At 43.0% G+C, this 24,766-nt stretch overlaps 1 protein-coding gene across 2 annotated transcripts in view; it reads left to right on the top strand.

The window, feature by feature from the left end:
- Window positions 1-641: 641 nt before the first annotated feature.
- The window catches only part of LOC109890622 (cytoplasmic protein NCK2-like), a 51,355-nt gene continuing 27,230 nt past the window's right edge, over window positions 642-24,766 (top strand). For both annotated transcript variants that reach the window (XM_020482577.2, XM_031824363.1), the window contains exon 1: window positions 642-1,556. The gene's annotated coding sequence lies outside the window, so the exon portion shown is untranslated. The remainder of the gene's footprint in view (window positions 1,557-24,766) is intronic.

Here is a 24,766-nt window from a genome sequence, read left to right as displayed (position 1 = left end):
GGTTTGAACTTGCAACCTTCCGGTTACTAGTCCAATGCTCTAACCACTAGGCTACGCTGCCGCCCCTGTACAGGGAATAAATAGAGTGCCGTTGGGAAAAATGGGTGTATAGACTTCTCTCTATTCTAACAGATACTATCCTTGGGATTCCTGAGATTGTTTCAATTTAAAAGGAATGAGCTGGGGTAAGAAATATGGTGGAAACTCTTTAGCCCATGCTTAGGCCAATCTTACAAAGCCTTACATACCCTTTACTTGGAACATATTTCAACAGTGTAGTGCTCTGCCATTTGTAATGCCATGTTTTAAAACAGGGATTTGGTTTCAGTGGTTATGTGCGAGCCAGTGATCTTCTTGACCCTTACATTTTTAATCTATGAGTCATACGAGAGACATGAATTATTCATATTGGCTGTTCATTATGATGTGTATGTTATGGATGGACAAGTTGCTGAATTACAATTCCCTATTTACTTACCCTTCTCTCCCCCCCATGGATAAAAAAAAGCATTGGATTGGTGTAAGCTGGGTCTAGCATGCAAGTTCTCACCATACTTCTCTTACACCAGTCCATTCCTTTAAATCCAGAAAGAGTACAGAATCGTCCCTCAGCCAATACAATAAAATGACTCATTCCAAACACCCACATAACCATATATTACAATATTGACTGGTACTGTGTCAGCATAGCTACTGTTTCACACCACCAGCTCTCCTTATTGGCTCCTTCACAGCAGGGCCTGACCTGTCAGAGAGAGGAGAGGAGTGTTCCAAATGGCACCCTATTCCCTACATAGTGCACTACCTTTGACCAGAGCCCTATAGGCTCTAGTCAAAGTAGTGCTCTGTGTAGGGAATAGAGTGCCATTTGGGAGAAATCCAGGGAGAGAACATGATGGTGTCCTTCACATGATATTGAAGGTCCTGCCTGTCTATTTATCCAATATCCAGTTAGCTCTGTGGCTGATGCTGTGGCGAGGGAGTAAGCTGAGCACGAGTCAATACGTCTAACTGCATCTCTCATCAGGGGGGCCACAGCAACGGCAGACAGGCATTGACAAACACGCCAGCACTCAGTCAGAGGAGCCTCACAGAGCAGGTCACTGCTGAGGGAGAGAGAGAGTTAGAGCACTGAGCAGTAGCATTCATGATGTTTGTGTGGTGTGTGGATGGCATTATGTACCACTACTCCCTCACATCTGGAGGAAAATAGTCATTATTCATGTGACGATAATCGTGAATTGCTCTGTTGAGAGGGATATACATTATACAAGACAATGCAAATGTGATGTAATGTATGTACAATAATTGTGTTGTGCTCTGTGCTCCCTACCCACTGCTTTTGGCAGGCGTGACGTCACATTTCAAGGCAGTTGGTTGAGCTGGAGGTAGAGGAGGAGACGAGCAACCCAGCGAGTTGAAAAAAAGAAGAAAAAAAAGATAACCAATCGTATTGGTTTTTAAACGTCAACTTTTAGAGCTCGAAAGTGAATATCGAAGACTATTTTTGCAAATTCCCGAGCTGATAATCAGATTCAACTGGAGAAACCACCAAGGTAAGAACACTGCTGACGAACTGAGCGCAAAGTTATGGTTGCTTGCTTGACGGGAGGTGCGGTTGGTAATAACTGGCATTTGTGGATTTTGGTTAATGACACCGTTACGAGCGGATTCAGATTGTTATTTTTTAGATGCTAAAATACAGCAGTCAGAATAATGCTCGTGGATTCGGCGCCGAGAAAGTAGAATAGTATTGTTGTGTTTGTCCATGCGGTTTTCTGTCTCCTCCGTGGCTTTGTCAATGGCAGTACGATACAATAGCCCATTGCCGCTTGGTAGGCTACGACAGAGATGGGTGTTTGCGCTTTTCCTAATATTCTTTGAAACATTGTATTAGTTATGTTTCAAACTTTAACATTATATCTCTTGAATAATCACTCCGCTTCGATTTTCCTTCGTGGTACATTTGTTTACATACTGTAGTTAGACAGTCTTGGTGAGCAACATGTAGGCCTATTTGCAATAAGCGTTATTTTTTTATTCTCTGTAAAACGTGCTCATACATGCCCTGTGTAGTTGTTGATTTACAAACCCAATATATAAAATATAATACATTCTGCCTATCTGTTTCTGTTGTTTTCTCATAGTGAGGTGATAGTTTTTTGATGGCTATAATAAGGTGTGGTGTACCTGTTTTTGCTCAACTGTAACAACCTGAAAAACTGTGGCGATGAAGAAGATGCAACCATTATTCTCTCTATGTCAGAGGGTGTAGGCTTGCATGCCCAAGAGGTGTACGCAAGATGGGACTCAAACCTTTTCGTGCATGAACACCTTCAGATCTTAGGCCTACATTTTCTTTGACCACACCTAAACCACTGGAGGCTCCTCAGAGGAGGAAGGGAATGACCATCCTCCTCCAGTGAATTTCATTAAAATAGTAAAACATAAAAAGTTATCATTTTTAGATAAAATTGTAAATATAGTCACGTCACCAAATAATTTATTAAACACACTGTTTTGAAATTAATGTCTACAGTAGCCTCAACAGCACTCTGGGGCGGCAGGTGGCCTTGTGGTGGACTAGTAACCGGAAGGTTGCAAGATTGAAACCCTGTGCTGATAAGGTACAAATCTGTCATTCTGCCCCTGAACAAGGCGGTTAACCCACTGTTCCTAGGCCGTCAATGAAAATAAGAATTGGTTCTTAACCGACTTGCTTAGTGAAATATATATATATTTTAAAACAACTCTGTAGGATAGCACCATGGTGTAGCTGGAGGACAGCTAGCTTCTGTCCTCCTCTGGGTACATTGACTTCAATACAAAACCTAGGCAGCTCATTCTCACCCGCTTCCATAGACTTACACGGTAATTATAACAACTTACGGAGGATGTCCTCCAACCCATCATCACCCATCAAAGGATCAGAGAATGAAATCATAAGCTACAACTATCTAGCACTGCAGTGCATAAAATGTGAACAGTTTTGAACAAATTAATTTGTAAAAAAAAAATGAGGGAAAGCTATATTTTGTATTTTTTTTCTCACTTTCACTTACTTAGCTAAATAAATGCAACTAGCTAGCTAGTTTGGGCAACTCCAGTCCTTGTGCGCCTGATTGGTGTCAAACTTTTTCTCCATCCCTAGCAAACACAGCTGATTAATCAAATTGCGTTCTAAAATGAAGATCATGATTAGGTGATTATTGGAGTACGGTGTGTTAGCTGGGTCTGGGGCAAAACGGACAACAATCAGGCCCTCAAGGATTAGAATTGCCCACCCCTGGCCTACTCAAACACCCGGCTCAAACATAGGGATACTATGTTAGCTAGCTGGCTATGACTATCCAACAGCTTTTGGTTTTACTAATTTATTACTAAACTGTTTTTCTGAACTGCTTACTGACTGTACACTGTAACGTTACTTCATGATTGTAGTAGGTGTGTAGAGGTTATGATATGGTTTGGCTTGTAAAGGTTTTTTCGCCTGGTCACATACAGCTGATGTGTTCTGCATTGAAGTCCACAAGGGAAGGGAAAAGGTGAGAGGAATACAACGTGGCTGCTATGAAAGTGAACTGTGTTTACGTGTGATCAGGGGTGTATTCATTCTGACGATTCTGTTGAAAAACATTTCTTAAATGGAATGAAACGGGGATAAACATACCTGAATTTGTCCAATAGAAACTCTTGTTTGCAACTGTTGGACTAATGATTACACCCTAGATCAGCTAGATGCAGGCAAGATCTGATCTGATTGGTCAAAAGGCTAAGTGAAAAAAATATCTTCTAAGTGAAAAAAGGAATCTTCTGCACCTGTGCTAGAGAAACCAGAAATTCACTCTCTGTTTTTTTCACTGCACATTATTTCCTCTACCTGCGCAGGACTAACTTAGAGAATAGTAATATCCTTCACAGACATACTATTTTCATCTGTCTGCTACAATGGATAATTGAAGTCCAATAAGTCATGAATTAGTTATGTACCACATAGGGTGGTGCAAAATGTCACTGGTAACATAATTTGACTCTCAAATGCATTACAACGGTTCTGCTTCAGTTCTCACACTGCTATTAAAAGCTAATCAAAATAGCAGTCTAAACTATAAATAGAGAGAATGAGTCTTTGGATGTAGACTGACTAGTTATTGAATGACATGCATTGGCATCCAGACCTATGAATGTAGGCTAGAGGAAGCGTGAAATTATTATGGTTAATCTTGGTCAATCATAGTATTTTTAAACATAAATAATATATGACTCTTAGATGGATACTTTGGGATTTTGGAAATGGGGCCCTTTATGTACTTCCCCAGAGTCATTTTTGTCTTTGTATGTGGTTTGAAGGAAGTTGCTAACTAGTGCTAGCACAATTGCTAACTAGTGCTAGCACAATTGCTAACTAGTGCTTGCACAATTGCTAACTAGTGCTAGCACAATTGCTAACTAGTGCTAGCACAATTTCTAACTAGTGCTAGCACAATTGCTAACTAGTGGAAAATACCCATACACTTAGTCATTGTGCTAATGCTAGTTAGCAATAGCTCGCGACACTACGTCTAACTTCCTTCATACTGGACACAGAGACATAAAAATTATATCAACTAGTTCATCGGACTCTGGGGAAGGAGATTGCCAAAATCCTGAATTATCGCTTTAAACTGTGAAAATGAAATCTGGGAATGAATTTAACCTTTGTAGTACTGCAGAGTTATGTGTTTCTACCGTATCCCAAAGTGAACCTGCATGGCCAAAAATAATATCCAAGCTCCAGGTTTGAAATGTCTCTCTGCAGAGCGTTGTAATTGCCTGTAAAACGCCTCCTCTCGAATGACGTTAGCTGCCTCTTGACTGTGATATTAGCACACAGTCTAGTTAAGTGTTCAGCTAGTTCACAATGTGTCAACTTAACAGGCTACAGCAGACGGCACGTTTCACAAAATGGACTGGTTCCAACTCCCAAGAGAAATATTGTTAGAACTTCATTAGCTACATAGTTGTAGCAAAGCAATTACACTCAACTGGCTTGCAAATTTTGTGTAGTGCAAAGTCCTTGACCAATCCAAGCCAGCTCACAGCACAATCAGGCAGGCCATTATCGATAAGAAGGTCTCCCTCTACTCTGCTTTATTTCCCCACCCAACAGTTGGGTGAAGCAGAACGAGAAGGAGAGTGATGTTGATGGATGTCTGGAATAAGTCTTTTTTTATTATTAGAGGTCGACGTGGAAAAAGTAGCCTTTTAATATTTAATCGCTGTACAGTGAATCATCGATGCCATGAACAAGAATGAGTTTGGGTAATGGTACTTTAAAGTATTGGAGGAAACTTTGACTTTTACACGAGGTAAATGTTATCCAGCACATAAAAGCAAACTCCTGTGCCAACGGTTACTGAGACAGAGCTGTAACATAACCTTAATGCTCAGCGTCTGCACTATATAGGGAATAGGGTGCCATTTGGGATGGAACCAGTGAATCCAAGAAAAAAATCGGGCTGAGCCACATCCTGGTCAGTATGACCCAGAACGAACCCAATGGTAGTATAGATTATGCACAGGGCATTTGATTACCCTAGTGCACTCAAACATGGTTTCTTTCGTCACATGAAAGATTATCCCAGTAGCATGCTGTAACCTCTGAACATGAGGAGGCATGGGCAGGGGAGGCACAATGATCCGCTCTGTTTGGTAGTGAGGGCTGACGCACTTCCCGGACCCTCACGTTGGGAGCATATGTCTAGCCGATTTGGATGCGGAACTGCTAGTGCCCCTGGCAGCAGTAGGATACTTCTGTGTGGTGCCACTTGCTCTATCTTTTCTCCATTGCAAAGGGGTTCATATACGTGGCTTGCAGTATAACACTAGTTACCGGACCTTATGTCACTTCGCCTGGTCTTTATATTGTATCTCGTTCCTCCCTCTCCACTTGTCCTTCACCTTGGAGAATGTAGTGTGGTGATATTTGATATGTGTGTGCATATGCTATATTGTGTATATACCTCACATGCAATGAATCTATTAAAAAGTATATCTGACTCCAAAAAGATTATTTAGCAATATGCAAGGTGCTATGTAGTCCATGTGCAAGTATTATGCTTTTCTAAGTGTATTTAATTACGTTGTAAAAGTGAACAATACATTATACATGGCATAAAGCTTAAGTTACAAAGCATTACAAGACACTGAATCTCGCCACAGCAGGTCAGGAACAAAAAAGAGAATGAGACAATGAATCTAAGACCTTTTATAACATCTTCACATACTGTGAAGTTAACCTCCAATCAGATATCAGACCTACACGATGTAATACCAACAGAACTTCAGCTTCTCAGAGGTGTGACAATGGGAGTTGGTGAGATCAACACAGAGGAGGCTGAATTCCTGAGAAGATGATAATAGCCTTTTGCATAGAGTGTTAATCAGAAGAGTCACTGCGGGGGCTGCCCTACAACAATATTCTCTAGCACTTCTTACTAGAGGAAGGAGTTTAACTTCCTGTATCTCTCTACTATCTTTCAGAACACCATTTGAACCAGTCTTTGATTCTGTCTGTGGGAACTTGGTGGTGCGCTAACTTTTAGGGTAGCTGTAAAACATGACACTAGTTGGCGAGGAGCAGTGTTGCTAATTTGTTACGAGGATACTTTACAGAGTGAGTTTTTGACACAGTTCCAGTAGCCATGAATATTTCCAGTATCAGGGCTAGAGTTGGAGTCTCGCCTCTCGAGTGAAGGTGCTATTTGAGCATTCTCCATTTTGGAGTTGAAGCGGGCAAGCTTAGACGGTGCATGTGTTGGTGTACGTGAATACAACTGGGTTTGAAACATAGGCCTAAAGCCTTGGGATGCTTGTGATCTCGAGGGCTGCTTGCCGGAAGAGAACATTGTGCTGGGGAAGAAATCTTCACCACTGTTGCTGTTTCTTATCGTGTGAAAGGGTCCTATCGGGGAGTTTCTGCTTGTAGACAGATGTCAAAAAGGCAGACGTTTGATTACCTTGGCTTCTGGTCAAAGCCAGTCAAGAAATCCATGGGCTGTAGTGCGTAGGCAGACCAAAGGGCTGTCAAGGGGAGGCCACTTTTTGGATTGTGAAGGCGTCTGTAGCTTAAATAAGATAGCCTAATTGCAGCGTGTGTGTGTACGCGTTTGCATCTGCATCTTTGGTCTGCCCTGTTTAAGCCTGAAGACAGACAGTGTTCCTCCACCCCAGAGCTCTGAGATTGGTAGTCATTACCGAACTCTGACACATCATAGTACCTCTGTTTCAGGCGCCGGCTACATAATGATGTCATTCCCGCGTCCCACAGGGCCACAACGTTGCGTGTTCAGGTTTGCCAAGACAGAGAGTCATCCAGAGGGGAAAAACAGAACAGGAGAGGGAACCTTTCAACATACAAGAAATGGTTGTTCCTTTTTCAAGGGGAGCAGATTCCAAGAGAAAAGGGGAATCTACAACATTGACTCTCCAGTGAATCATAGTCAACGTGAAAGAGGATGTTATGTAGCCTAACAACGTAGACTAGTGTGTATGACTAAGTAAGCCGTATGCAGCTAATATATACACACCCCATGCAGTTTCCAGTTTGTACACTTCTTTGTGTTGACCTAGACTAGAGCAGGCCTCACAACAGGCTGGATGACAGTGAGATTACTCTACCGTGGTAATGTGAACTGCAACAGGAGCACAGTATAATGCCGAGACATTTGTCTGTTGTGTTGAGTGTGCGTGTCAGAGAGGGTCTGTCAGAGTAGGGATTTTACACTTCCGAGGTCAAAGAGCAATTCTATCAGTGAAGCAGAGCCTGGTGTCACCAGATCATAATCATTGTCACAGAACACCTTTGTCACTTGTGACTCTGGCTGTCGATGCTAAATGGGACAAAGTGAAACCGGGAGGGAGGGAGGGAGAGAGATTGAGAGGGAGAAAGGCAAAGGGAGAGAAGGAGAAACATCCCCTGTAGAGATGTCTAACAAAATCTGACAGTTACCCAAAAGTTGTCGCGTTTGGCAGTTGATCTCATTAAGATGTGCTGACCTCAGAAGCATTATTCCTTAATTGGTCTGAGCTAATAAAAGATTTTCACTAGAAGATGGCTCATGGGTAGGTTACAGTGTCTCTGGGAACCTTGTTGCTAGCTTGCACTGTTTCCTCTCCTTTCATGTGGTGGTGGAAATGTCAGTTGTTGTGTTTGGATAAGAAGTCATTTGAAAATTCTCCTTCTGTTCTATCTTCCACCGGTATGTTTGTGAAATGGATGATTTTCCCATCTGTGATTCTCTGAGATGTGCGGCATCTGCTTCTGTCTCTAGGCGAATAGTAACGGCTCCGCCGACTCCACCAATGTGAGATATTTGAATATTTCATGAGTATGTCTTTTTACCTGCTTTGTCCCACTTTTCCTCTGGAATATAGATTTCACAGTTTCTTACTGTCTCTGTTTTCTCAGCACCTCAGCTCAGTATGACAGATTTGAACACCATTTTGGAGGCGGTTGCTATCACAACAGTCTCAGGATGTGCAGTGGATGCCAGATTTCCACAACAATCACTTCACTTCAAATCTCAACATCTTAGTTCGTACCTGGAAGAATGACTATAGAGTTTTTCAGGAATTGGGGCCAAGACGAATTCCCCAACATCTATTTTGTTACCTCAAGTAAATCAGGGTTTGAAACATGCAAATTTCAATCACGGGAGAGATCAATGAGAACCTGAAGATGCCTGTCAGAGTCAGACTCAACACCCTGACCTGGACGGCCACAGTCTCTGCTAACCCAGTATGTTGGCAACAGAGATGCTTCGAGCTCCAGTTCTTTCAGTTCGGGTTCATTTGATGAATGCTAGAGAGTACAGGGGCTTTAACTACAAACTGACCGCTGTGTACTGTCAAATGAGGGATTCCTCTTCTTCCAGGAAACGTCAGACAGGTCCTGGTCATCACCAAAACAACCTCCGTCCAGCCGAGGCATCCACAGCTTCCTGCTATGGTGGCGAATTGAGATTCATGTGGACTTTCATAATGTCTTTTAAAACAAGCCCTTTCTGAGCTTGTTTTAGGCTAACTGTTGTGGAGATGGGATGTTAGATTCCACTGCTGTGCCATTTTTTATGAGTTTAAAGGATCTGGAAAGCATAATCTTGCTAGCTACCCTTCATAGCAGCCGCCAACTCAGGTTTAGGCTAATACACTAATATCATGCATCGTAATTACTTTTATCGCCACTTAAAAGCCCTTTTGCTCAAAGTTATTCAGAGATTTTGCAGTCATTGACCGCGGCCCCAACAAGTAGAATAGGACTACCCTTACATTTGACATTTTAATTATCTAGCAGACAATCTTAACCCTAATTGCTTCTGTAAGTCGCTCTGGTTAAGTGCCTTGCTCAAGGGCACATTGAATCTTTGTTTTGTTTTACCTAGTCGGCTCTGGGATTCAAACCAGCAAACTTTCGATTACTATCTCAATGCTCGTCCGAAGTTTGAACCACGGGGATGGCAAATTCACTTTTCAGATACAGCACCTGACAGCACACACTACTTTTAGATGGTTGTTTTGTGATTATGGACTGAGAAAAAGGCCTGTCATCGATTAGAATAGGCCTACGTCGTGACCTGGGTCTGACCTCATAAACTATCCATTCAATCATGATGAGTCATGAGTATGTGACCTTTACCGGAATGTCAGAATGCCTCATGGAACTGGTCATCCAGTGTTGACCAGATGGGATGCTTGCTGTGAAAATTAAACTGGGGACATTGTTCTGTAGGTATGTTACCTGATGGCTCTAATAGCCTACTGTGCTCATGACACTAATACCCTGACTACACCGCTCGCGTCGCGTACGCGAGCATTGCAAAATACATTTAGGAATCTATGTTGTTCAATTATTGCACCCACACTCGCTCGCGCCAACGAGCGTCTGCGATGCCAAGGGCTAAAATAGAAGTTATTCCTATTTCTGACGCAGATCGCCCTGCAAGTCCTGCCTCTTCCATCTCCTCATTGGTTTATAGAAGCAGGTACCCACGTGCCATCTCCTCATTGGTTTTACCCACGTGGGTAATTGAAAGATTAAATGTTTTGCCGGTTGTCGTGGTAACACTATGAAAGTGTAGATGCCAATCACCATATAAGTTCAAAGATGAAAAAGCCTGGAAGGAGGAGAGATGACTAGAAACGATTCAGTTGACCTTTTTATGTGTGGATTAACTGTCAGAGTAGAGGACCTTGTGCATTTCAGGTAAAATAACAACTCAATGTTTATATCCCAGGACAAATTAGCTAGCAACAGCAAGCTAGCTAAATAGGACAAAATTATCTAGCAAGTGCAAGCTACATGTTTCATGCTTTTCAACCTGTCCCCAAATTAATGTAATTGGTTTTGAGTTTGTTTTGATATTTTAACCTGCGTGTCATGATCGCGTTTGGTGTAGGGGGACAAAATAAATGTATGCGCACGCACACAGATGTTTTGGGTTCCGTGTAAACAGTGTGATAGAACAATAATACAACTGTGTTATTGTAAACTGTAAACAGTGTGATAGAACAATAATACAATAATACAACTGTGTTATTTTGGCCAGAAGCTAAATCGGACAAACATCAAGATTACATTTTGGTCTACTGTTGGAGGCTATAACTAAATACTTAGTTATGTTTCTGTTTGTGTGCCACCATGCCTCACTGTCAACAGAGGCAGCAGGGTAGGGTGAGGCAGAGCCTGCCTCTGAGTCTAACTGTGGAGTGATTATTCTCTCTAGAATGTTCGAGCTGTCTCTCTCTCTCCCTTTCCCTCTCTCTCCTCTTCCCTATCTCTCTCTCACTCTCTCCACTATCTATCCACTCAAACCTCCATTCCGAGCAGCTCTTTCCCAACAGGAGCATGTTACAGTGCTATTTTTACCAGCTAGCGGGGAGGGATACGGCACAAGCCGTGGACAGGCTGAACAGGAGTCGGGACCACATTTGAACTGAGAAGTGGTTCCGAAAGGTTGGTTATGTAAAAAAAAATAAAAAAATTGGAAAGGATTGGTTTATGTAAGAGAGCTTGCTGTTGTTGACGGGTCAATATGTCTTTTCCCACTGGTTTCTAAGAAGGGCAGGCTCTTCAATTCAGAAGGGCAGGATCTTGCTCCCTTGCACATTCTGGGCAGGCCCTGAGTTGTTTTGTCCGCTTTGCCGTTCAGTCTCCATGTTCTTCTTTTCATAGAATAAAGATGGGTTTTCTTTGAATGAGGCTACTTTCTCTGCTCTTTGTATCTGCTTCCTGCAAACCCTTTCCCCCACCAGACAGTGAGTGCAAAGAAACATTGTTTCTGAATATCAGGCCTAGACTCTCTCCTCGCTACTGAATGAGAGCCTTGGGGTGAACCAGACTGTTGCAGTGTTCTGTCTTGCTCTCTCCTCACTGGGGAAATAAGACGTGTTATAGATCCAATAAGACTAAAAGTATGTGCTCCAACAGTAGACGTGAACATTGTCACACTGCCTAAAGGTCCTTCTAAAGCTCTCAGTATGCAGACCATGATCTGGAGCCAGAGACTACACTGGAAATCCAATTTGAGGAAAGTGGAGACTGAAGGGGCAGTTTAGGACATTTAGGATGACGAGGTGAAGTGGAGGGTGTAGCTGAGACTAGGGTTGCACATTTTGGGGAATATTCAAAGGTGGGAACTTCCCGTGGGAATTAATGGGAATATATGGGAATTAACTGAAATATATGCAAATTAATATTAATACCATTTAAATGTAGATGTTTTTTTTGCATTGGATATAGTCACCATATCATATGGAGACAGAAACATAAACCTTATACCTTATCATAAGTAGACATAATTGCAAATGATTAAATCCTTCCAATTTAAATTTTAAAAAGTATTTAGTTACGAATTGAACTTTAAATAAATGAGTTGACTCTTCACATGGGATGATTTCACTGAACAACAAAATAAAGGGAATATTGAATGATCCCCAATGATCCATCACATCTCCCAAAAACGTTTTCAAGAAACATCTGTGAAATGATAGTCTAGAAACTAAAGCTTTGGTTGTCTTCCTCTCAGGCTTCCATGTCTTCTCTCTGGACCTCCTCTTGAACATCAGACTCTGAGGACTCATCTTCACTGTCATTTTCCAACCTTGTAGAGGATGGTTCGTTGTCAGGCTCAAAAATCCTCACATTTGCCTGGATGGCCACCAATTCTTCAACCCTTGTATTGGTCAGCCTGTTGCGTGCTTTGGTGTGTGTGTTCCTAAACAAGGCCAGTTGCATTCTGAGGTGGCTGATGTTGGTGGGATTTGGAGGATGATGGAGGCAACAGGGGAAAGAGCCTCAGATCCACAAAGACCCTTCCACCAGGTGGCTGATGAGATATGTTGGCACGACTGCTATATTGCTCTCCATCCCAAAGCCCTTGCTTGGAAGTGTACTTCCCCAGGCTTCAGGCAGGAGTCGTCATGCTTTTTGATGTATTTCAGAACTGCAGTTTCCTCTGCTTGGAGCAACAGTGAAGTGGGCAGGGCAGTACGGATTTATTTTCTTACATCTGCAAGCAGAGTCTGAACATCAGACAGGATGGCATTGTCTCCCTCAATCCGTGCAATGGCTACTGCTATAGGTTTCAGGCTGCTTACCACTCTCTCCCAAAATACATCATGCAGGAGGATCCTCTTGATGGGGCTGTCCATATCAGCAGACTGTGATATTGCCATATCTTGGAGAGACTGTCAAACATGATGACAACACCACCCCAACAGGTGTTGCTGGGCTCTTATTCTTCTCACTTTGCTTGGTGAGGTAGATTGCTGCTATAACTTGATGCCCCGTTATATACCTAACCATTTCCTTGGCTCTCTTGTAGAGTGTATCCATTGTTTTCAGTGACATGATGTCTTTGGGGAGCAGAATCAATGTAGCATAGCTAATGTGTGTGATGTGAGGGTAGGACTCCTCCACTTTAGACCAAGCAGCCTTCATGTTTGCAGCATTGTCTGTCACCAGTGCAAATACCTTCTGTGATCCTAGGTCATTGATGACTGCCTTCAGCTCATCTGCAATGTAGAGCCTGGTGTTTCTGTTGTCCCTTGTGTCTGTGCTCTTGTAGATTACTGGTTGAGGGGCGGAGATGATGTAGTTAATTATTCCTTGCCCACGAACATTCGACCACCCATCAGAGATGATTGCAATACAGTCTGCTTTCTCTATGATTTGCTTGACCTTCACTTGAACTCTGTTGAACTCTGCATCCAGCAAATGAGTAGATAAAGCATGTCTGGTTGGAAGAGTGTTTGCTGGGCGAAGAACATTCAGAAATGTCTTCCGATACACTTTGCCTGTGAGCATCAGAGGTGAACCAGTTGCATACAGTGCTCGAGCAAGACATTCATCAGCATTTCTCTGACTACGTTCCTCCATTGAGTCAAAAAAACTTCTGATTCCAGGAGGACCATGAGCTGTTGCTATCGATAAGGTGTCTGATTCATCATTTTCACCTCGAATAGAAGTAAAGGGACTTTTGTCAAAGGTTGCTTGTTGTGAGCGCTGAGGGAACTTTATGCACTTGGCCAGATGATTCTGCATCTTTGTTGCATTCTTCACATATGATTTGGCGCAGTATTTGCAAATGTACACAGCTTTTCCTTCTACATTAGCTGCAGTGAAATGTCTCCACACATCAGATAGTGCCTGTGGCATTTTCCTGTGAAGATTAGAAAAAAATAAAATACAAATACAATTCCATGTACTGATAAATAGTTAAGCAGTTAGATTAAACAACTAAATTGTAAGATAAATGTTTTTAAATGAAACCTGTATGGGAACAGGTAACTTAACGATCCTCAATTAGCAGGCTCAAGGAAGCTAAAACCCACATGGTAGAAAAAACTAACTAGCAGAAATGGTTAACAAGTTAGAAATGATTTAAACACACTTTGCCAAAGGTTACTATTTACTAGTTAATAAAAAATCTAATATGTCGTATAAAATATATTCACCCCACCCAGTATTGTAATCAAAACTTACCAGAAAGCATAGTCCTTGGCTCAGACAGTGTAATAGTGTGGTCTCAATAGCATCTCGTTAGTGTGCAAGATCTTGAGAATCAGCTGCACATGTGATGGAAGACTGCACTGTGCATGCAGAGGGTTGCATTTTCATTGACTTGGGGATAGTATAACCAAAATATGCCACAAGACCTAGAATTGTCTTATGTGTATCAAACAAATAAGGTTCACTATTATTAGCAACTTTTTTTGATGAAAATCCCAAAATTCACTGGCTTAAAAATTCAGGAAATTTACCGGAAAGTTTCCGACCCCATTGTAACCCTTGCTGAGACAGAGGGGGTAGTCAGACATTTTGACATACACCTGCCTTAATTGCTCTCATAATATCTTGTGGACAGACTACGTAAACATAAATGGTACCGTAGATCTGTCATGATACAACCGGATGTGTGAGGTAACGAGCAGTATTACTTCCGGTGCTTTGGACAAATCACGATTTCAAAGGTGAATTCTGAAAGTGGAGACTTCCTTCCGGTTCCGATCCTCGTTCTATCTCTTCTTTTTAATATGTATGGACCCAGTCACGAAACAGGAAGTACAGGTTCCCAGGCCTCTTCCGTGAACCGTATGGTTTAGTTAGCATGTAGGCCTATGGTAATATGATATTAATATGCATGTCCAGGTGTCGTTGCTGCTCCAATAGCCAGTGATAGTCTCCAGAGAGGCCTAGGGAGCCTGTACTTTCTGTATCGTGACTATACTATGGGAGAGCGAGGGACATTTCTTGGCCCCTGAGGCTCCCTAAGGCACAGTCTCCAGCTGTTGTGGTAACCTTTGACCCCTCCTCCTTCCTGTTTAGGTCATGGATCTCGTCCCTCTTCCTTCCCATTCTCTCCAGACTGCTGATCTGATGTGATAGGCCTGTTCAGTCATGCTATCATGCATATTTCATCTCCATGTCTGAGCGGTAGCCGATGTCATCAGTTCTTGTCTGTTGGAAAGAGCCGTTCTGTGAACATGATGGATCCCACAACTTTCCATTTCTGGTGGCTTCGCTATCTCATCATCGCTTTCTGCTAGACCTGTTGAGGAAGCTGGAGATCACACGAGAGCGAAAGGCCCAGTCTAAATATGGACTATGTGTTGATTGAATGTGGTCTCATTTGAAACCCTCAGCTCTCCAGTCTGCTTGGCAGAGACCGATAGCGGAGATTAGCATAAAGACAGGTTTTATTCTCTCTTTAACGCAGCAGGCAGCTAGCTAGTCCATGGGATGGGTTCACTCTGAGGTGTGGGTGTCACCAGGCCCCTCTGAGCAAATCAAGTGGAACGCAATTACCGTGTGCATCCTCGCTCTGATAAGGCTTTTTAAAAGCTTTCTCTCTTTCCCTCGCTCTCATCTTTTTTCTCTTGCGCTCTCCTTTCTCTCTCCTTCCATCTCTCTCTCTCTCTCTCACCCATCCATCATTCATCCATGCTGTTGCACGTCCAACAGAATTACCAAGGATTCATTGTTTCATGTCTTTTAGTTCGGGAACCTGTCACCCTTGACTGTGTAACTGACAACACTGAAAGGCCCAGTGGATGCCTGTGGTTGTGGTTGTCTTATCGCTCTAACGGGGCTTGACGATCAGTCAGCAGTTAAATCACGATAGGCCCTAGATCAGATAAAGCATATGTCTGGAGCAAGTTGTGCATAGCAGGGATATTTGGCTGCTCCAAAATATCCAAGCGGGCAGGCAAAAGGATGGCTGAAGATGACACCGTTCCTTGCTCACACAGTGTGAGCGTAGGAGGGTGCGCGTGCCAGTCAGTCCACCGTTGGTGGGGCGTTGAGCTCCGTCGTCTATTTCAGAATTCAGGAGAGTAGTCCTTCTCTCCGCCTGTGACCGTGCTGTGTTGTCAGAGAGCCTAGTCGGATGATTAGAACCTAGATGGTAAGTTGGCAGCCACACAGACACACACACTCGTCCCTCACCCACTGTGGGCCAAGGCCAGATCAACAGATGTAGCTGGACCAGCTCCCCCCCCTCTCTCTCACTCTCTCTGTGCCGTGACTCTTCCTGCACTCTTACCCTCTGATGCAGATGTACAAACCGGGCCGTCACTGTGTGGGTACCGTGAGGGCCGCGATGTGTATACTCCTCCCACTGCCTCCCACTCAGCAGCAGTAGCAGCAGCTCCCTGGTCCATACGGACTACCGAAGGTGTCTAAACCACTAGCACTATGCTAATGCAAATATTGTCCTCTTTGACTAACAATCAATGACCGTGTGATCTCTTTGATGAAAACTCCTGATTTCGCTGAAGATTGGCTACTACAAAACTCCTGAATGTATTAGGCTATGCTTAAAATATCATAAATGAAAATAGAAAGATAAAAAAAAAATCTGAGTAATTGGCATGGATTATCTTGAGTTTAATTTACTTTTATAAGCTGAGAGCAACTGTTTAACTGTTGAGAATTCCCCTGGCCCTGTCAGCCGATGGGCTAATTTAATTATCACTGTTTACGTTCCTCTCTGTAATAAGTAGCTAACGTGTGTTAGTTGTGTGTCCTCCGGCTTGTATATCACTTAATTCTGCTCCCTTTGTCAGGCTGCCTCTTCTGCCTCCAATTATCTGTACTCTCTCTCTCTCTCTATTCTCTCTCTCTGTTTTTGGAACATTCCACATCAGCCTGGACCTATTGTTCGACTAGTGAGGAGAAACATTGGGAAATACGTTTATATTGTGCGGGGTTGTGTGATGTAGTGTTGTGTGATATTGAGCAGTGAGTTGTTAGCTTGAGGGGACAAACATCATTGTAAATTATTGCAGAACAGAAGGTTACAGCTGTGACTTGTCTTGCTAACGGCACAGAGTAGGACTACCTCTTCATCTCCCCATAACCTCCCTATGTGGCTCTTGGGCGACAGTGTGACACGAGTCATATTAGGAACACTGGACAGACAGAAACCGAGTCACAAGTTTGTAGTGTTTAGCCTTTTTAGCCTTTTTTTTAGCCTATTTTCTTGGATTAAAAGTGATATCTCACACAGGCTACTTTTTTTGTCAAGAATATGGCTTTTCCAAGTTGCAGGCAACAAATGGGCTCTTATTCACTTGGACGACACAACCTCTTCCAGAACAGACATTGTGTGTGGGAGAGTGTTAGAAAGAGGCAGAGAGAAAAAGACAGAGAGGGAAAAATGACCAAAAACTTGTCATTTTAAAAGAAATCCAAAATGACATCCTTGGCCAGGATAAACATGGCTCACTCTCTGGGGCAGAATCTACAGTAATTGAAAAGGAAGGAGGAGGTAATGCTGAATCTGAGAGGGGGCAGAGCAGAGGCCTACATTTTGAGCTCTATCCTTTAATGAGATTGGGGAATGAACCTGGTAGTTCAGAAAAACCTCTCTCTTTCTCCTATATTAAGTAATGAGAAAAGTAATGCTGGAATGTTCTCTTACATTTTTTAAATAGAAACCTTATTTAACTAGGTAGGTCAGTTAAGAGCAAATTCTTATTTACAATGACGGCCTACCCCGACCAAAACCGGACGACGCTGGGCCAATTGTGCGCCGCCTTTTGGGACTCCCAATCACGACTGGATGTGATTCAGCCTGGGTTCGAACTTGTAGTGACGCCTCTTGCACTGAGAATGCAGTGCCTTAGACCGCTGCGCCTCTCGGGAGCCCCATTCTATGGGTGTAGAAAGACTGTATGTGTCTTCTGTCTGTCTGTTTCTGCATAGTAGTTGGATTGCAAGATTAAACCAATGAATACCAATTAACAATCAGCAATTGCTCAAATGGAGCTAATAGCATAATAGCATTCTAATGAGATTCAGATCTGTTGCAGAAACACAAGATAAGGAGAGAACAGTTAGAATTGGCCCAGCTTCTGGGAACATTTAGAATTGGCCTTGCTTCTGGGAACAGTTAGAATTGGCCCAGCTTCTGGGAACAGTTAGAATTGGCCCAGCTTCTGCCACTTGGGTGTTCTGTCATGTTTTGGGAGAACAGCTGCATTTTAAAAGATGTTGTGTAAAGCTCTGGATCTGCTGACAGCGCACACACATGCCTGCTGTATAATCTCACGGGAGATGCTTGTTTTCTTGCACAACAGCCCGTCTCTTCTCTTTTCGCTCAGGGCTAGGCTAGGGATTTATTGTGATGGGCCTGAGAAGAATACTGCTGTATCCGTGCCAGTCTCTCTCAGGCTAATGATTGCCTGCCGACGGGCCCCGGCTCCCCCGGTCCTTGCTTGTAAACGGATGTATGTTCACAACAAGTGAACGCTCTGGAGTGTTTCATTGTGTCCCTGGCTGTCCGCGGCCATGCGTCTCCCTGATAGTCACGATCTGCAATCTCAACTGTCTGTAGGTACATTAATGATCTGGCCGGGGTCTGATCTACTTTTAATGGTGTCAGTGTGGATTAAACATGCAGATGCATAGAGTCGTAGGGAAATACGCTGACATTAAAAGGAGTACCGACCACTAGCTTTTCGGTGTACATGCAAGGACAGAATACATATCCCCTTTAAAGCAGGGGCCAACGGGTGCGTACGAGTTCTCCTTTTTCCCGAGGAGTGGGCCATTCAAGGTCTGTGGCTTAGAATTGGAACTAGGTCCGTGTCCCAGGTGAGTGAATTGCTCGACTGTACAGTAGAGAAGGAATGAATGAGAGCCTGTAGTCAAAGCCATCAGGAGGAGGCCCAGTTGTTTTGACAGGTGCTCAGCTAGCTGCTACTGTAGCGGGTCATTTTTGTGAGCGCTAACTGCAACCAGACGTCGGCCTAGAGGTTTAGGGGAAGAGAGGGAGCACTGGAAGCACATGCTGCTGAGAGAGAGAGAGAGAGAGAGAGAGCACACACTTTGTGTTCAGTGTTGACGAGTTAAGGAGACACTTTTTAATCAACGTGTGCACATGTTCATGATATGTGTGCTTTCCTATTTTGTGTGGAAGGAGCACACCTATTGCTCTCCCCTATCTTGCAGGAGCCTGGTTTTAATGTGGTGGACTACTGCAGTCATCTGCATAACCGAGAGTAGTAATGGTGGGACTTTATCATCATGAAGGGTAGCGGTAGTACTGTCCCTGTTAAACTGAGCAGAAGACGACTTAAGGCGCTTTGGACCAAGTCGATAAGCACGGAGGTAAAATGTCGACTTTCAAGAAAAGGTTTGAAGGATTTTGTTTGAATGAATTTGTTTGTCTCAAGTACGATGCATTAATAATTCTAACTGGCTAGTTCACTTTTCATGGGCCAACATATATTTATACCTTGTATAGGATCTTCTACCTGCTTCTAGTACCAATGCCGTCCTTAGACCAGGCAACTCAGACCACGGGCCAGGTGAAGTCCGGAGTGTTCCAGAAACATAGTTCTGCAATCTGCATAGAATATTTACAATGCCTGGAGAAAAGATGGAACGTCTCAAGAACCACATCAATATTATGTGATCAATCATTTATGTACCCCTCCCCCCCAAAAACGCTTCCAAAACAGGCCTGTTTTAGTCATAAAAATGCATCTGCAGCAGCAGCTTTGACAGAGTTATTTTAATGACATTCTGGTGGTACTGGGGTCAGATTCACACAGTGTGGAGGGAGAGAGAGAGCTCTGCCACTGAGGGTGAATATCATTGACTGTGCAAGGCTCTGTTTATTATAATAATAATACATTATTTATTCAACTTTTTAAAGTGCTATTCATTAAAATAATCTCACAGCACTTTAAAGCAACAACAAAAGACAATCCGTTTAGGAAAACAACATCATTCATGAGGTGGAAGGTCATGAGAGGGTCAGGAAAGCTCATGGCTTGAGCGGTCATCGGAGGGAAGTGGTCATTAGGGGGAGGAGCGAGCAAAGCACGTCTGTGTCATCAAGGTGTCTCGCTGCCCCTCCCCTCTGTGTGACTCGGATGAAGTTTGAGCTCAGCCGTTTCAGTTCATGGACTCTGGAGTAGGTCTAGGCTAGCTGCTCCTTCACTATTACCAACATGAAGCACCCGCTTGGGTGAAGCTACGGGCAGTCACCTGGCGCCAGAAAGCACACCACAAGAGTAGCGTTAGTTCTCCCTACGATCCTCATCACCCCACACCTCTGCTGTGCCATCTTGCTTTCGGTTTTCCAACATCCTCAACCTCCGGACACTGTGTTTATGAGTACTGTGTGTGTTTATGAGTACTGTGTTTATGAGTTCTGCCTGCGTCCGTGTCGGAGGGGAGAGTTAGACTGAGGAAGGACCGTTACAGGGAGCATGAGGTACTACAGAGCCAATAACGCTCTGTGCGTCACAAGTTGTGGGCAGCTCCTCCAGATCAAAGACTAACACTTAGGGGCATTCAGGGAAAGCGAGAAGGGGAGGATGGGGAGGAGGGGAGGATGGAGAGGAAAGAGATGGGGTGGGGGGGGTTTGGCCAAGCACCCACTGACTAGCTGTTTTTACATCCTTCTTTGTACTTGGAGCCCTGGCAGTAAAACTTGGATGATTTCTCTTTTCAAACAGGGTCAGCGTGGACATCTTTGTTCTCCGTTTAGTTTATTTTGGCTTGAATTATTATTTTTTAAGCATCCAAAAGGTTTACTCGGGTGTTTTTTGTTTCCTAGCCTACATGGTTCTGTCTAGAGCTGGGTGATATGACGATATATATCGTGTGACTATAGAACAAAACGTCTATCGTTTCATATTATGCTCTATTGTTTATTTCGTTGTGTCGCAAATCACACTTTACAGCAAAGTTTTCGTCAATTGGACGACACTTTGTGTAGATTTGCATCACAAACAAACATGGAGCACGGAGACACGGAGATCGTAGCTAAAAGAGGGGCTACTTCGGTCGCATGGACATGAAAAGTCTGACACGGACTAGAAAACCGTCCTCTGCAAAATATGCCGCAGGCCGGTCCCGACGACAGGCCCAAACACCACTAACCTTTTACCACCTACGCAAGAGTCATGTGAAACAGTATGGAGAAAGTCTACGGATGAGACCTAAAAAAGTAGTGCACACCATATGGCAAAGAATCACAAAGATAGGAGATAACTTATATCTGCAAAGACATGGCCCCAATTTCCACGGTCGAGAAACAGGGGTTTCATGAGTTGGTGCTAACACTCGACCCAAGGTGCCAAATACAAATTGACATGTGACCCGTATTAATGACAAAATAACATGCAAAACAGGCAAGCCTCCAAAAATATATTTACTTTTTAGGCCTATATTTATTTTGTTTGCAACTATAGTTAAATTGTTTTCTATTTAACTTTTTTAGATTTTATACATTCATATTTTATATTTTGTTAAATGCTTAATTGAACATTTGCACAAAGGTTCTAAATAAAAGGAGAAATAATCTAACTTGAGTAAGTACCTTTTATTTGTTGAGTATAATTCAACGTGTAATAAGAAATAGTTTATATAAAATTACCACATGTAAAGGCCTATTTATTCATTGAATTTACAGGAAATGTGCTATATTGTGATATGTATTGTTATCGGGATATGAAATGACCTACATGGCCAAAAATCTCTTATCCCAATATCACCCAGCCCTAGTTCTGACAGCCACTGGGACTCTCCTGTCTCTCCTCAATACTATGACCTCTAACCCCTAGGCCCCTTCACTCCCATTCTATTTTTACCCAATAATCCTCCTAACTGTTGCTCTCATGCCAACAGGCTACACACACTGTGGTTTGTCAATGCTAATCTTCCCACAGCTGCCTCAGAGATCTGTTTGGGATTAAATTACTGTTTTCTCAGAGACACCGAGGTTTCCACATGTCCTCAAATGGCTTGGGTGAAATCTGAAATGTGGGACTCGTCAACATCATTGGGGTCTGATAGGCTCCTATGTACTCGATCTCTTACATAAATGAATGATTTGTAGGCTAATAGTGAAATTAAATGATGCTTACCATTAGGGCGGCACAATTAATTTAAATTGCAATATAGACATGTGCCATATCTATATCGCACGGGGCTGCAATTTTTTTAAATGCCATGAATGCAACATTCAGCTGTAGTAAGGGTCCCCTGGGACACTTTGGTTCCTACCCCGTCTCAACAACTTCTACTGTACCTGGCTGTCATTAGTTATCATGCCAAACAACACCAACCATATAATCAGAATACACATTTTATGGATATGATTCATCCAAGTGTTTTAATATAAATTGCTGGTAAAATCACAATATATGTTTAAAAACAATTGTAGTGCAGCGCTACTTACCATGTTTAATGGTAGCCTGAATGTCCCAGATCTGTTTGTTGTCTTGCCAACTCACGTATGGTCATTGTAAAGCCAAACGCACAACAGATTTGGAACCAGGCTATAGTTAAGTGGGTCAAGTTTAGGGTTGCAAAGGGTCGGAAACTTTCCGGTAAATTTCCCGGAATTCTTCTGGAAATGTTTCATGCGAAGATAAGCCCTGGAATTTGGGGAATTTGGCTTAAATTCATCAAAAAACTTAGCTTATAACAGTGGACCTTTTTTTTGTGGGATACACGTAAGACAGTTCTAGGTCTTGTGGCATATTTTGGTTAAACGTTCCCCAATTCAATGGAATTGCAACCCTCTGCAGGCACAGTGCATTCTTACATCACATGTGCAGTGAACTCTTCTATCACATGAACAGCTGATTCTCAAGATCTTGCACACTAACGAGATGCTATTGAGACCACACTATTACACTGTCTGAGCCAAGGACTATACTTTCTGGTAAGTTTTGATTACAATACTGGGTGGGGTGAATATATTTCATATGACATATTTTTTTGTTAACTAGTAAATAGTAGCCTACAGCAAAGTGTGTTTAAATCATTTCTAACTTGTTAACCATTTATTTCTAATGAGTTATTTTGCTACCATGTAGGTTTTAGTTTCCTTGAGCCTGCTAAGTGAGGAGAGTTAATTCATGGAATTGTATTTTTTATTTTTTTAAACTTATTTGTTTCTTATCTTTACAGGAAAATGCCACGGGCACTATCTGATGTGTGGAGACATTTCACTGCAGCTAATGTAGAAGGAAAAGCTGTGTACATTTGCAAATATTGTGCCAAATCATATGTCAAGTGCGTAAAGTTCCCTCAGTGATCACAACAAGCAACCTCTGACAAAAGTCCCTCTACTTCTATTCGAGGTGAAAATGATGAATCAGACACCTTAACGATAGCAACAGCTCATAGTCCTCCTGGAATCAGAAGTTTTTTGACTCAATGGAGGAACGTAGTCATAGAAATGCTGATGAATGTCTTGCTCGAGCTGTGTATGCAACTGGTTCACCTCTGATGCTCATAAGCAATGTGTATTGGAAGACATTTCTGAATGTTCTTCGCCCAGCATACACTCCTCCAACCAGACATGCTTTATCTACTAATTTGCTGGATGCAGAGTTCAACAGAGTTCAAGGGAAGGTCAAGCAAATCATAGAGAAAGCAGACTGTATTGCAATAATCTCTGATGGGTAGTCGAATGTTCGTGGGCAAGGAATAATTAACTACATCATCTCCACCCCTCAACCAGTAATCTACAAGAGCACAGACACAAGGGACAACAGACACACCGGTCTCTACATTGCAGATGAGCTGAAGGCAGTCATCAATGACCTAGGACCACAGAAGGTATTTGCACTGGTGACAGACAATGCTGCAAACATGAAGGCTGCTTGGTCTGAAGTGGAGGAGTCCTACCCTCACATCACACACATTAGCTATGCTACATTGATTCTGCTCCCCAAAGACATCATGTCACTGAAAACAATGGATACACTCTACAAGAGAGCCAAGGAAATGGTTAGGTATGTGAAGGGGCATCAAGTTATAGTAGCAATCTACCTCACCAAGCAAAGTGAGAAGAATAAGAGCACCACATTGAAGCTGCCCAGCAACACCCGTTGGGGTGATGTTGTCATCATGTTTGACAGTCTCCTGGGGGAGGGTGTCTCTCCAAGAAATGGCCATATCACAGTCTGCTGATATAGACAGCCCCATCAAGAGGATCCTCCTGGATGATGTATTTTGGGAGAGAGTGGTAAGATACCTGAAACCAATAGCAGTAGCCATTGCACGGATTGAGGGAGACAATGTCATGTTCAGACTTTGCTTGCAGATGTAAGAAAATAAATCCGTACTGCCCTGCCCACTTCACTGTTGCTCCAAGCAGAGGAATGCAGTTCTGAAATACATCAAAAAGTGTGAAGACTTCTGCCTGAAGCCTGGGGAAGTACACTTCCAAGCAAGGGCTTTGGGATGGAGAGCAATATGGCAGTCGTGCCAACATATCTCATCAGCCACCTGGTGGAAGGGTCTTTGTGGATCTGAGGCTCTTTCCCCTGTTGCCTCCATCATCCTCCAAATCCCACCAACATCAGCCACCTCAGAATGCAACTGGTCCTTGTTTGGGAACACACACCAAAGCACGCAACAGGCTGACCAATACAAGGGTTGGAAATGGGTAGCCATCCGGGCAAATTTGAAGCTTTTTGAGCCTGACGAGGTTGGAAAGTGAAAGTGAAGATGAGGCCTCAGAGTCTGATGTTCAAGAGGAGGTCCAGGGAGAAGACATGGAAGCCTGAGAGGAAGACAACCAACGCTTTTGTTTCGAGACTATCATTTTACAGATGTTTGTTGAAAATGTTTTTGGGAGATGCGATGGATCATTGGGATATTTCAATATTCCCTTTCTTTTGTTGTTCAGTGAAATCATCCCATGTGAAGAGTCAACTAATTTAATTAAAGTTCAATTCGTAACTAAATTGT

The sequence above is a fragment of the Oncorhynchus kisutch genome, linkage group LG5, assembly GCF_002021735.2.
Source record: "Oncorhynchus kisutch isolate 150728-3 linkage group LG5, Okis_V2, whole genome shotgun sequence".
Classification (NCBI taxonomy): domain Eukaryota; kingdom Metazoa; phylum Chordata; class Actinopteri; order Salmoniformes; family Salmonidae; genus Oncorhynchus; species Oncorhynchus kisutch.
This window is presented reverse-complemented; position numbering and strand designations above follow the sequence as displayed.